At 46.2% G+C, this 9,383-nt stretch overlaps 1 long non-coding RNA gene across 1 annotated transcript; it reads left to right on the top strand.

Annotated features, from left to right (window-relative positions):
* Nucleotides 1–5,689: 5,689 nt before the first annotated feature.
* LOC135370617 (uncharacterized) lies at nt 5,690–6,290 on the top strand. The gene is made up of 3 exons (XR_010415399.1): nt 5,690–5,773; nt 6,042–6,126; nt 6,278–6,290. It is a non-coding gene; the product is annotated as an uncharacterized LOC135370617 (long non-coding RNA).
* The last annotated feature ends 3,093 nt before the right edge of the window (nt 6,291–9,383 follow it).

The raw sequence follows: 9,383 nt of genomic DNA, 5'->3' as shown, positions 1-9,383 counted from the left end.
TCTGGAATTGTTTACGCACAAGGGTTGGTATAAGCCTGTCGTTGAGCTTGAAATTTGTTGGTGAGAACCTTCGAGTACACTCTTGTAGTGGAAATCCACAACAGAGAAGTGCACCTACATAGAGACAGTAGAGTCCACAGGTTGCAGATTCATATCCCTGGAGTCGTTTTCGATTATAGTGAAACGATTTCGTGTGATCAATGAATGTGTAAAATTCCTTGTACACTGGAGGGGTACCATAACTGTCGAAATAAGAGATGCTTCCATTCCGGGCAATATGACATAGTGTCCAGTGTTCTCCATGTGAAGATCTGGGAGCGGTGTTCACCACGTAAAGACCAGGCTCGGCTTTTTGCTGCGCAATTTCGTCACATGCAAATGTCCCACGGAAGCAAGACCTTGTGCAATGGTTGCGGGAAAACGTTGCATAGAACTCCCACTCTTCCATCTTCTCTAGACGAATTTCACTCGCCGGTCTTTGTTGATTTCCAGAACACGAGGAGTCTCCGAAATAAAAAGTACAGTCACAGCTTCCGTAAGGTTTGCAGCAAATGTCAGTGTAAGGCGAACGTTGGCTTGCACTATTGGACTGAGTGAGTGCACCTCCACGTCTGGTGTGAGGTGGTAATAGAGCATAAATTTTTCTTTTTGATAGGCCTCTGGAGGTAGGGGGATGTCTTTGCGCTTCAGTTTGTGAAGCAAGTTCATGTAACCCTTTGTGTAAATATCCCGTGGAAAGTCAAAGTCATCCGTGTACTGTTGACCACCAACATCGAGCACTGCTCTCTTTAGTTTAAAATGCTCCAGTTTGAAAGGGTTTCGCTGCAAGTTGCCCTGGTATGCAACACTCTTGACCATCAACACCGTCAATTTTGATGGAACTCTTTCACTGTAGAGGTCGTCGAATATCGCCTGAGACTGGTTTGGTGCAATCGTTCTGTACTTAATTTCCAAACCTCGGAGGAGATACGAGGCAGGTGTCGTTTGAAGTCTTCGCTCAATGCCGACAAGTACGCTGGGTGATACCTGCACTCGTCGAAGGTAGAGGACAATGCGTGCAAACTCCACTGTATGTTTTTCATTCTCAGCGGGGCCAGAGAGAAGTCTAAATTCGTCAGTCGTTTGCCTCGGCACAACCCTGAGATCGGTTCCATTAAGCAAAAATTTTTCCTGCTGGCAGATGTCACTGAAGATTGGTGCATAAAGATCACATAGTGCAGATCCTTTAGTACGTTTGTAACGAGCAAACATCCCTTTTGCTTCAGCAGGCACGGCAAAATTTTCTGACTCTCCCACTGGATCTGGTTCGTATAACATTGCGGACAGTGTGTGAGTTTGAGTAACATTGTTTGCATTGGTAATGATATCCAGGTAGGAGCGATATGCATAGTGCTCGAAATTAGAAACCAGTGTCGAATTTAGATAAATATGCACATGTTGAAAGAGGGAAGAGGCAAAACTCTGAACGGGGATCACGTTGTCTGGTGTCACAGTCGTGCCTACCGTGGCGGATGCCACGTCCCCATTTTTGCGAACAATCTTGCATTGAATGTGTAAGAAACTCGACTGTAGATCGAAGAAGGCACCTCCAAGACCGGGAACATTATACTCAATCACACCACTCGATGTTGGTGCTGAAACAGGAAAGAACTCCACGTATTCCGACTTCTCCAAGGAAAAGTTGGTTGGAGGCAATGAAAAGAGCTCCAGTTGATTTGTTGTGCAGAGGCATGAATTCTTGTGTACAATAGCAATGCTAGACATGTTTCTCAGGTGAAAAAGTCAACCTTTCTTCGTTTCTTCACCACTTTCACTGACCGGCCAACCCTCTTGCGTTTGCTTTTATTGCTTTTTCTTCCTTTTCCTTTAAGTTTGCGAAGCAAATCGTCATGGGTTGAGTGGATCGTGCGTCCAACACCTCTCTTTACAGCCTCTCCAAATGTTGTTCCTTGTTGAACTTTTTCAGCTATATGACGTCCCGTGTCGAGGAGTTTTCGTCCCACATATGGTGCCACTTGTTTAGTTAGTATAGGCATGAACTGCTGCACCAGGTCTGAGAAAAAGCCTGATCCAACTTGATAAAGCGGTCCCGAATAATGTGGAAGATCACGCTTACCGCCACCAAAATGTGCGACGCAACAAGGTGACTGCAATATATGCATTTTTTTCTTAGACTTTCCTAAAGTGTAATGTGACCCCGACACGTCCTGAGCCTGCAATGAATGGAATGAAATCACCTATCTCGTTTGCCAACTCGATTTGAATGGTAGTTAATTCCTTTGCTACTACATATTTATAGTACAGGTTTGTAAAAGAATAAGAAATGACTTCATTACGATTCTGTACCCTGAATGGAAGTAGACGTAAAAGTGGTGCAGTTATATCTCCTACAGCTTCACTCCCGATGATGTCTGTGTAAACGAAGATGTAATTTTGTGCCGGGAAAAGACATATATCACGCTCTGCCACAGCAAAGTTGGAGAAAGTTGTTCTCGCTCCAAATCCCAACATTAGAGCTAAATATGGATGAAAGGTGGTGTAGCCATCGTTATGACGTTCCAGCTGACAGACGTTGTTGTAGGAATTGTAGAATAAAAGACGAGCATCCTGAGGTAGCTGTAACTGTGTCCGATATGCATGATTTATTGCATCTACGAGATCCTGTCCTGAGCTGTAGTAGCCTTCTGGAATTTCATATTTTTTCGTGCGCGACTGATAAACAATTAGGGTGATTTCCTCTTCGGTATCCACTTGATACTTGAGTACCTTCACAGACCGGCCTTTATCAATCTCCGAGCGACCAATAATCTTCTGAGTAAAGCCAAGTTTAGTCGCCAGCGTGGAACTGAATTCCAGGCCGGCATTCAGCGGAAGCTGTATTTCATAATGACCAGTTGCACGTATTATTCGTGCCTGTGTCCTGTAATGCTTTGCGAGCAACTGTTTGATGGGTGGGAGAATGTTTTCTCCCGCCTGAAACTTGATCTTCTCCTTTGTAGTTGTAGCACCGAACATGCTTGTCTCTGTTATCTCATTAACATCATCTGTGACATTCTTGATTGCAAAAGGAATATTTACCTCTGTCAGGGCAACTTCCCACATACCATCTAGACTTATGGGTTGAGAGAGCTTAACACGAAACTTGCTCATCGTGTTATTGGGAAATTCATTAGTGGAAGCATTCGAGAGCAGATTTACATAAAACTGGCTCGCCATTTTCCTCCTTTCTGGTAAACGTTAAGTTGCACGCACTACTTTTATATGCAACTGGCGTGCCACTTGTTTTCTAAGTCGAGGAAAATCTCGAGAGATGTGGTTCGAGATAGTCACCCTGAAAGAGCTTCACTTTTCCACTTCAGACGTTACACACTCACCTTACAACAACAACAAAAATCACCAGATCCCCGCTGAAGATATAATGTTATGCGAGAAAAGAAAAGCTGTTTGTTGCTCAAGTCGCAACAGAGAGATACACGAGTCAAGATAATTGATCCGAAAACTTGTTTTGCGAAAGGGGTACTTAAGCGAAGTTTTTTCCCGGCGACCACAATGTGGTATGCTTTTCCTCAAGATTGGCGTGAGTTCTGAGGAGAACACTTTGATGGCAAAGTGGTGCGTCCTACTGCCGTCTTTAAATCTTGTTACAGTCTCTATTCTTTTCAGTGATGTTGTGTGGATTGTGTCGTATATGCATGGATGCATGAGGCACAGCATATCGGAGGACTACATGGATGTATGAAGCACAGCCGTTCAGAGGACTACATTGATGCATGAAGCACAGCAGTTCAGAGTCCTTCACCACTAAAGGTCAGTCCGTTATAACTCTATATACTATATGGTTGCGCGTGAGCATACATTGCGTGCCCTCCCGTAAAAGTTCTTAACAATGTTTGTGTAAGGTGTGTTCTTAGAAATATCATTATGTGACAGTTTGTGTGCTGCATAGTGTAGCAGATGTGACGCATCCTTACGTATGTGTCACCGTGTAGTAATTGCAATACTTTGTGTGTTGCAGGTGATGCAGTTCAAATTGATTCAAATAAAATATAAAAAACGAGACATATGTTTGGTTATCAATCACTTGCATGAGCCGGGGCGGGGCCGGCGCGAGATTGGTTTGGGCTATCTTGCTCTCAGCGTACTGCTAACAGCGCCTGGCTAGTTATGTCACTGCTAAATACGCACGGCAACGTCTGGAGAGCTCCCAGCGTCCTGCTAACAACGTCTGGCTAGCTATGTCATTTGCTAACTACGTACTGTGGCTACCGTACTCCGTCGGCCCCAGCGTAGAGCAATGTGTTGCTAGAATTACGTGATTGCTCCCAGCGTCTACTGCTCCCAGCGTCTGGCTGGCTATCTCAGTGCTAACTACGTACTGCATGCTCCCAGCGTCCTGCTAACAACGTCTGGCTAGGTATGTCATTGCTAACTACGCACTGCTCCCAGTGTAGAGCAACGTGTTGCTAGAATTACGTGATTGCTCCCAGCGTCTAGCTAGGTATCTCAGTGCTAACTACGTACTGCTCCCAGTGTAGAGCTCCAAGTGTAGTGTCGCGTGTCGATATAGTTACGTCATAGCTCCCAAAGTCCAGTTCTGGCACTACTATCACCTCATTCCAGATTCCATGTAGTCTCACACCCCATGCTTCTCCCTGGCTCTGATGCCCGTGGGTAGCCCCTCCACGGGTCAGCTTATAAGGCCTCCTGCATTGCACCTCTTCCTTGGGATGTACCTTGAGATACAGCTCTTCGGATACACCTCCTCGCGGCTGCGTTGGAATGCTGTTTCCACTAGTAACTTTCTTCTCATGCAACTTTCACCTTGGTAAGCTATATGTGTAATCCTAGTTTTAATCTCGCAGCCTCCGTGCTAAAGCTGCTACATGGTACCCCTGGGTGCTGCTTCCAAGGAGTACGAAGTCTTCAGGCTCCTCTGGGGGACAGTTTCCTGTGGCTTACCGTTCCAGAGGTGAGCCCTCTAAGACCTACTGGGTCGCACCTCTTACTCACAGCTATGTTTGAATGCTATCTCCCATGCTCTCTTTATTTTCGTAATACCTTCACCTTGGAGAGCTGCATATGTCATCCTAATTTTAAGGTTGCAGCCTCGAAGCTCCAGCTCCTTCGTGACAGTCCCTCTTTCCTGGGTCCAGGGAGTCCGATGCCATCAGGCTTCTCCGTAGGTCAGTTTCCTGAGGCTTGCCCATCAACAGCTTCCAAGGCCTCCAGCATCGCATCTCTTCCTAGCAGCTGTGTTCAGATGTTATCTCCCATGGCCTCTTTCTTCTCATCCAACTTTCACTTTGGAGAGCCGTATGTGCAATTCTAATTTTAATCTTGCAGCCTCTGACCTAAAGCTGTTCCATGATATCCCCTGGGTCCTGCCTCCAAGGAGTACGAGGCATCAGGTTCCTCTGTAGGTTTGTTTCCTGTGGCTGGCCCCTGCACAGGTGAGCCTCTAAGGCCTCCCGAGTCACATCTCTTACTCACGGCTGTATCCCCAAGCCTCATGTCATGCATCCTTAACCTTGGATAGCTGTACATGTGATCCTAATTTTAATCTTGCAGACTCCGAGCTCTAGCTCCTCCGTGACATCCCCTGGGTCCTGTCTCCGACAGGGAGCCTGATACCCTCAGGCTCCTCCCCTTACTCGTGGTTGGTTCCTCCACAGGACAGCTTCTAAGGTTTCACCTCTTCCTCGCAGCAGTGTTCAAATGCTATCTCCCCTAGCCTCTTTCTTCTCATGAGCTTTCACCTTGGTGAGCTGTATGTGTAAGTCCAATTTTAAGCTTGCAGCCTCTGAGCTCCACCTGCTCCGTGATATCCTCTCAGTTCAGCCTCGAGGGAGTACGAAGCCTTCAGGCTCCTTGGTGGGACAGTTTCCTTGGGCCGTCCTTTCATGAGATGAGCCTCTAAGGCCTCTTGCGTTGTACCTCTTTCTAATGGCTATCTTCGAATGCTATTCTCCCATTCCCTACATATTGTCATGCAAACCTCACCTTGGCAATCTGTATATGTCCTCCCAATTTTAATCTTGCAGCCTCCAAGGTCTAGCGTCTTCGTGAGAGCCCCTCAGTCCAGGGTCCAGGGAGTCCGCCGCCCTCAGGCTACTGGCCACTCTGCAGGTTAGCTTCTCTGCTTCTCTCTGGTTCTAAAGCCTCCTGCATCGCAACTCTTCCTAGCAGCTGCGTTCAAATGTCATATCCCCTAGCCTCTTTTTCGTCATGCAACCTTCACTTTGGAGAGGTGTGTGTGATCCTAATTTTAATCTTGCAGACTCCGAGCTCCAGCTGCTCCATGCCTCTGTTCTGACTCCAGGGAGTCCGACAACCTGAGGCTCCTCCCTTGGTGTGTATCCCGTGGTTGGCCTCTCCACAGATTAGCTTGTAAGGCCCGCCATGGTATACCTCTTTCTTGTGGCAGCCTTCGCATTCTGCCTCCCTAGCCTCTTTCTCGTTATGAAACTTTGACATTGGCGAGCAGTATGTGTCATCCTAATTTTGATTTCCAGCCTCCGAGCTGCAGCTGTTCCATGATACCCCCTCAGCCCTGCGTCCAGGGACTGCGAAGCTTTCATGCTCTTACATTGGTCTGTTTCCTGCGGCCGGCCCCTCACATGTGAACTTCTTCCTGTGTCACGCCTTCTTCTCACGGCTGCGTTCAGTTGCTACATGCCATAGCCTCTTTTTGTCATGTAACTTTCACTATATTTGAGCTGTATTTTTTATCATAATTTTAATGTGGCAGACCTCGAGCTCCAGCTCTTTCATGGCAGCCCCTGAGTCCTGGCTCCAGGGAGTTGGGTGGCCTCAGACTTCTCCCTGGCTCTGTTTCCTGTGGGTGGCCCCTCCACAGGTGAGCCTCTAGGGCCACCTGCATTGCACCTCTTCCGACAAATTGCGTTCATATCTTATCTCCCACAGCCTCTTTCTTGTCATGTTTGGAGAGCTGTATTGTCATCCTAATTTTAATCTTGCAGCCTCCGAGCCTCCATGATATCTCCTGGGTCCTGGCTTTAGGGAATACAGAGGCTTTAGGCTCCTTGTGTTCAGGCCTCAGGCTCCTGTTTCCCATTGCTGGCCCCTCTAAAGGTAAGCCTCTAAGGCCTCCTTGGTCGCACCTCCTCCTCACAGCTAGCTAGAATGATATGTGCCATGTCCTCTTTATTGTCTTCCAACTTTCATCTTGGAGAGCTGTACACGTTGTCGTGATGGGCGCTCGAAAGAACCATCTAGCTCGTCTGATAACTAGAACACACGTGACCTTTATTCTCATGCCAAACCACACAGCGAAAAAGCCCTGCATATCGATGGTATGCCTAATAATTACACAAGATACACCCGGTCATGCAGATGGTGCTTAACCAATCACTACATCTCTCTTCAAACGGGATTGGAGTTGCAAAACTAGTCTGGCTTCACATGTCGGCCAACGCGAGTCTGTGTTATTGGTGGATCGTGTGTCTCACTCACTGTTGAGGGTGCTGACTCTGCCGTGGAAGTCTACTCCGACACTGCTGAATCTTCTGAGTAGGCCATGTGATGACCCGACCTTAAGAGTGTTGAGGTAGTTCAGGCAGATTCTCCTTGTCATTGTGATGATCCGGGAGTCGACAATGTTGTATACTGCCCATTGGAATCACCATTAGACTCCTGGAAGCAGGGTGTCGAACCGCAAAAAATACGGGTTCGGTTCGGGTTCGCGTTGCTTGGATTTCGTGCCGGTTCAGTTCCGGTTCGGCCACGCCAAAAATCGAACCGGTTCACAAACCGGTTCGCAGCCCCGAACCGGTTCGCGAACCGGTTCAACGCTTCCATTTTATATCTCCCATAAACTGCTTTTATCAGCTTTTATAGCTTACTGCTGTTGTCTGCATTGACGTTTTTAGTGGTCAGGTACTCCCTTTAGCGAGAGAAAGGAGAAATGGATGAACACTTGCACATAGCGTCCACGCTGATGAAGTGCTGTAGTCCTGCTACTTCCTGTTCCTAAGCCTCTTTTTCACACGCACAGTGCCAGCAAGATACACTTAAATGAAGCTTAATAAGATGGACAGCATTCACGGATGGGCATAAATACATTTTTTTATTTAAATATAAATACAAAATACTTTGTTGAAAGGGGTATTTAAATACTCTTCATAAATAATTTTCAATGTAATTGTTTAAATACAAAATATTAATACAGTATTTAAATACTGTAACTACTAGTACCATAAATGCTGTAAGATGGCGTCGGGATGGCATCTGGAATTACAGAAATAATGATGATTATAACATCAAATCAGCAAGTAACAATAACATTAATTTGTTAGATTATCATGGCGATTTTAACATTAGAAATTTGTCGAAGACTGCGTCTTTTAGGCGTCTTCTGTTCGGCCGGACAATTAGATTCGCAAAGGAGAACAGCATCTCCACAGGTGCCGATGAACAAAGGCTTGTATTAAATTTGACTAGGATGCTTCGTACAACAAGGTAATTGGGTAGTCGCGACTGTTATTCGCAACAGCAGTGAAAAACTCGTCATCTAGAATGGTTGTCGCATGCGCATGCTGGTGCAAACACGGCATAACTGCTCCCGAAACTCGCCCGTCTTCCCGAAAGGTCAAATGCAGGGCAATTTTCGGATATGAGTCAGTACATTCTGTATATAGGAGTATTTATAAATTATTTACAAGAATAAGTACCCAAAAGTTGGTATTTAAATATAATTATAAATACATTTTTCTAGGGTGTATTTAAATACAAAATATAAATACATGTATTTATATTTTAAATTGTATTTTAATTACAATGTATTTAAATACTGCCCATCCCTGACAGCATCTTACATAGACGACGGTACCTGCCGGCACACTGCATTCGCAGCGTGAATCGATCTGAAACCGTACTGAAGCATGTGGAAAATAAGTCTGCCAGCCTTGCACTGTCCGAGCTCACAGCCGTGTACCAGTTAATCCACAACGCAAACGCATTGTGTCGCGACACGACTGCACTACCAGTAAGCAGAACCACATTTACTGTTCAAACCACGACCAATCAAACAGGCACCGTTCTGCGTACGCTCCTTCTCCACTTCTCATGTTTCTGACTTGTTTAATTTTTGGTGCTCACGTGTAAAGGGAAATGTTGGGCGCTTGCTTAATCACATATTCGTCCTATGGAGCTACACAACTGGCCTACTCCATTCCTGCTTCATTCGTCCGCGTGGCGCCTCCTCTGTGAAGAGCAGACGCCGCAGCGCGTGCGTGGGGCGCTAGCCGCGGCGCTCACAAGGACAACTGCGTTTCAACGTGTTAAAAAAGACTCTGAAAGCATACTTACTATACGTCCTCGTTTGACTGCTAGCTGAAAATTTGCGAAACCCATGATTCGTCCCA

This window comes from Ornithodoros turicata, chromosome 1 (genome assembly GCF_037126465.1).
Source record: "Ornithodoros turicata isolate Travis chromosome 1, ASM3712646v1, whole genome shotgun sequence".
Lineage (NCBI taxonomy): Eukaryota > Metazoa > Arthropoda > Arachnida > Ixodida > Argasidae > Ornithodoros > Ornithodoros turicata.
This window is presented reverse-complemented; position numbering and strand designations above follow the sequence as displayed.